This window comes from Crocuta crocuta, unplaced genomic scaffold (genome assembly GCF_008692635.1).
Source record: "Crocuta crocuta isolate KB4526 unplaced genomic scaffold, BGI_CrCroc_1.0 scaffold1097, whole genome shotgun sequence".
Lineage (NCBI taxonomy): Eukaryota > Metazoa > Chordata > Mammalia > Carnivora > Hyaenidae > Crocuta > Crocuta crocuta.
In genome coordinates, this window is record NW_027532638.1 from 195,111 (window position 1) to 200,129 (window position 5,019).

The following is a 5,019-nucleotide window of genomic DNA, read 5'->3' on the forward strand; positions in this document are numbered from 1 at the left end:
TTCGACGGTGTACAAAGTGGAAATACAACCAGGAATACTCAAGATAAACTAAGAGAAAAGTGCAAAGGCAAAACAATGCATAAATGATTATGCATCTTTTGTGGGGAAAAGAAGAAAAAATGATAATCAATATAAATATTTATATCCATGAAAACCAGTAAATGAAGGGAAATTATGGACAGAGTTTACCAGGAGGTGATGGTGAGAAGTGGGCTGACAAAGAATACTGATGGAAGGGAAACGTTTGCATTTCTTTTTGAAGTTTCTTTTTTCAAACACCATCAATGTATGTGTTATTAACGCAAAAACTTCAAATAACGTTTCAACTTATGTAACCCTTTCATGTCAGAATAAGTGTGAGGGCGTATGAAACAACAAGATCTTTGTCAATTCTGACTATTAAAGTTTTGAAAGGTTTTTCTTTCTCATTTTTTGAGCCCTTTTTATCTTTTAGGCCGAACCAGGGAACGCAGAACGACCCACAGTGAGTGGTAGAAAGGGTGATTCCACAACCGGTTTTCAGGGTAAGCAAATAATTCAGGCTCTTCCCTTCCCAAAGGGTTTTGTCACAGGAAAACAAAAGGCGTCTGCTGTGCCTGGTCTCTGCGGCCAAGTCGCCCCCACTAGTGAGGTGCAAGAGCGCTAGGGGCCGAGACAGGTGCGGGCGGGGAGGGGACTGTGCCCACCTGAGGGGTCAACACCCACAGCAGAGAAGTTCGGAGACTGGTTCACCCGGCAAATACCGCCCCCGGAGGGGTGTGCGGGCCCGCAGGTACCCTCCACGTGCGACGCAAAAGCAGGGAGAGGCTTGGCCCGTACGGGGATCGAACCCGCGACCTTGGCGTTATTAGCACCACACTCTAACCGACTGAGCTAACCGGCCAGCACACACGGGCTCTTCTTCCAGCTGTGAACGGCACTCACACAGCGTTGCTTCCTTGAGGTCTATCTCGGGAAACAGAGAAAATCGTTCCTATCCCTCCGTCCTTCCCGTCTGGAGGGGCCGATGGGGGAGAAGGGAGGGGAAAAGCTCCGTATTCGGCCTCGAGGGATCGTGCTTCTTCTGGGAAAACCCTAGAGGATTCAGGCCAACGTCCAGGAGCGGGATCCAGGTGGCTCGGCGCTCCCGGGGACTGTGGGGACAGGCCGGCTCCGCCCGCACCCTGGGGACCCGGGGCCCCGCACCCCGCGCGGCGCGAAGCCCGCCCCCCAGTGTCGCCGAGCTGGAGCTGCAGTGCGGCTCCCGGGTCGCGTGGTGGCGCCCGAGCGCGGGGTGGCCTCTGCCGGGCTGCTGACCCGCCGGGACCCGGAGCGCAGCCGGAGCCCCGGACACAGCCCGAGGGAAGAGGGAGGCAGGGGGTGTGCTCCCGCCCGGGAGCAGCGCTGGACCCGAAACCGGAGGAGGAGCCGAGGCCCGGGTCGAGCGACTCCGGAGGAAGGCGGGAAACCTCGGGGCAGGTGCGCCCTTCCCAGCGCAGCCGGACGCGCCTGCCGGGACGCGTCCCCCCGGGGAGGGGCCGGCGGCCGAGGGGTCCAGCCGTCTTCCGCTCTCTGCTACGTCCCGCTTCTGGGGTGCTAATGTTTTCAGAAGTTAATCGGCCTGTGCACACCCTAAAAGCCTGCTTTCCCCTCCATTTGTAAGCACCTGGGAGCACATATATCTAGTAGTATATGGCCTTCTCTGGGATATTCACTGTAGTATGTAAGATGTTCAGTGCTTGATATGCACTTTTTCCCCCTAGAAATGAGAATCATATCCTTTGACTAGCTAACTTTGCCTTTTATTTTCCAACGTTCCATTGCAAGTATTTGCGTTGAATATCATAAGCATAAATTATTCTTCTGGCCATTGAGAATTCTTTTAGCGACTTTGCACATCGTTTGAAGCAACTAACAGGTATCTTCATTTGTTGTTGTTGTTGTTCTGTGGTGGAAATTCTGAAAGTTTGTAGAGTAGAATATTAATATTATCATCCTTGTTTTACCAGGGCACTTGCTATGGTAAATGATTTCTGAAAGTCTGGACCCCATTCAGACTTGACTTTGATCTCTAGAGACCAAAGTATTCATCAGTCACTACTTGCCTTTTGTCACGGGCCCGTTTCCTGGGAAACGCTCTTAGTTGATCGGGAACCGCTCTTCGAATCAGTAAATAGGAGAGGGTGAGGGAAGTGGGGTTGGGAAGAGGCAGAAGTTGAGTCTCATGTAGTTTAACAGAGGCCTCAAGCTGGTGTCTCCGGGGAATTTGAACCTGGAATGGCGCTTCAGAAATGTCCCGCAGTGAGGCGGATGGGGTGGGGGGAGAGCTTGGTATCTTCCATCCCCCAGTCTTGGATGTGAGCACCCCTCAGAGGTGGGTGTAACTTTGAGCAAGGCGCCTCTTCTCTTGCGGAAAGTTCCTAGAGACCAACCCAGCTGTGAGTGAGCCATGGCCAGTCAACATTTGTGAGGTTGAGAAATGAGTGCCACTATCTTGGAGGGCCATCTGGCAGATGCAAACGTATCTTCACAGGGTTTTTGCTACCGTGTGTCAGACACGAGCTAATCTTTGACCAGTGACCTGTCCTTTTCCACACTAATAGAGGAGAGAGAAGGTGTGGAAAATGAAACCATGATTAGTAGATAGTAGATTCATTTTTTAATTTTGGGTTCAACAAAGGTCTGTGTCCCCAACACCACGGTTTACAGTCTAGCGAGTCTAGTGGTGTCCTTGAAACAATGATCCAAAAACAAGACAATCATTTCAATCCAGTCCCTTTGTTCATCCTTACAAAAGAACATTCTCCTTTGGTTTCGAGACATGAAGCATGTCTATTCTTTCGTTTTTAAAACATCTGGTAAACTAGTTAGTAAGGCCATACCAGTTGAGATGTGTGAGATCATAGTGAAATAATATGTAACTTACATACTTCCTGTGCCTGGCTCCGTGGCTTAGCTGGTTAAAGCGCCTGTCTAGTAAACAGGAGATCCTGGGTTCGAATCCCAGCGGGGCCTGCTTTCTAGCTTTCATCTTGGCTTTTGTGATTTAACTTTCCATGTTTTCTCCGGGTGGATAGGAACCAACCAACCTGAATTTATGCTCTATACTCAGGCCTCTGAGAAGCATATCCTATCAATATACTGTAAAAGTAATCGAAGGACTCAGTATTTGTTCCAGGGGTGATGTGAGGAGCAGGTAAGGAGCCTCACCAGACCAGCTGAGGTTTGCCCCTCTGTCCTACCATTTGAGATCAAGTGCCAGATTCAACCACTTTGAAAACATACCCTTTCAGATACTGTTTGTTTTACTAAGAAATTACTAAGAAAGGATTAATTACTTTCTTGTTGACTTTTGATCATCTGGGAATAAAAAGGTGTTAGAAGACTAATATTTAATTAAAACTCCTTAAAGTGGATTTGAATCTAATGGATGACATTATAAAACTCCATAAGAGTTGGGTAGCTAACAGTGCTAGAAAACTCCAGTTACTCCGTAAGACAATTTTAATCAAGTCCTGGATGTTCACAACTGTGTCTTTGCTGAAGGGAAGTCTCTCTAATTGAAATAATCATTTCCTGACATAAGTTGTTCTTTATTCAAACATCCTCCCCTATTAAATGTTCCCTGGCTTGGGATCCTCAAACAGACAGCTCTCTTCTGTGCTCTTACAGTAGGCATGGTGTTGTTTTAGGTCAGCTGTGTTGTTCTTTCTTCTTCATGTCCAGGTATTCATTGCTAAAATTGGGCACAGGAGAGTTTAGTGAATTCATCTGACTGAAATGTCCATTAAAAGGTGAAAGGTAAGGTATGGTGATGATGAAAAGTGTTGGACAAAGAGAAATGATTGGGAAGTATTTCCACTTGGCGTCTAACCAGTGAACTTTAGGTGTGAAAAGAAAGTGATAATGGCCACCACACTGTAGATAATTACTTCCAAAAATCGTTACTCAGCAGACGCAGCTGAGATCTTCCAGATTCATCTGTCCCTGTTACCTGTTGTCACACTTTCTTCTCTGTATTGGGATTGTTTAATGCTGAGTCTGTGTCTACACTTCCACATAAATAGCACATCAAACTTAGGAGTGTCGAACACTCTCAGATGGTTAAGTTTTAAGTTCTTGAGTCTTGTACCTACACCATGATTATACCTGGAAAAATCTCAAGTATCGTCGTGCTTTCCAGGGCTGATGTCCCCAGGGTTGACTCATTGCAGAATATCTGGAGTTGATCCTTCCTTCATCCCTCAGAATTTCTTCATCAACTCTAAGCATCTTGGCAGCCTGCCTGGAGCCGATGTCCCCAAATATCCACATCCAAACAGATCTCTCCCAAGCTTGAAACTCCTATTTCCACCTCCACGTGGAAAGTGGTACCACTTTCGTATAGGTACCACTAGCACAGTGCACCATAAAGTGAACTGACATCAATCCCGCTGGAAACTTGTGGTCAACCTTGATTCCTCCCTCTGCCTGACCCCACCATCAAACCATCACAAAGTCTTGTTGATTGTGCCTTCAGCATGTGTGAGATGTCTTTCCCATCTGTCCTATTCGTGCCTATTTGGGTCTTCAACTTCTCTTTTTTACCATTATCTATAAAGTTGCCCCTGTCTTCCAGATTGACCGTCTAAAGCCATTCTCAACACAGCAGACAAAGTCTCTGGCCTCAAACACAAGACATCACTTCCTTCCTAAAATTTACCAATTTTAACCCTCTCTTCTTTTTCTAATATATGCATATAAACCTATCTATTTTCCACTAAGCACTGTTCTAGTTGCTTTGAGTTGGAATATCTTCTAGTTTCCATTATACATTGACTTTGACTTGTGGATTATTTAGAAGTATAATCCTGAAGTTTCCCTATATCTGGAGATTTTCTACTTTTTTGTTATTGACTTCTTTTTTTAAAAATAGTTTATTGTCAAGCTGGTTTCCATATAACACCCAGTGCTCATCCCCACAAGCGCCCTCCTCCATGCCCCTCCCCCCTTCCCCTCCCCCCCCACCCCCATCAGTCCTCAGTTTGTTCTCAGCATGTT

General features: G+C 46.8%; 2 non-coding genes across 2 annotated transcripts; one reads left to right on the plus strand and one right to left on the minus strand.

The window, feature by feature from the left end:
* Nucleotides 1-809: 809 nt before the first annotated feature.
* TRNAI-AAU (transfer RNA isoleucine (anticodon AAU)) lies at nt 810-883 on the minus strand. The gene has a single exon. It is a non-coding gene; the product is annotated as a tRNA-Ile (tRNA).
* A 2,037-nt stretch (nt 884-2,920) lies between these two features.
* On the plus strand, nt 2,921-2,994 carry TRNAT-AGU (transfer RNA threonine (anticodon AGU)). Its single transcript has one exon. It is a non-coding gene; the product is annotated as a tRNA-Thr (tRNA).
* The last annotated feature ends 2,025 nt before the right edge of the window (nt 2,995-5,019 follow it).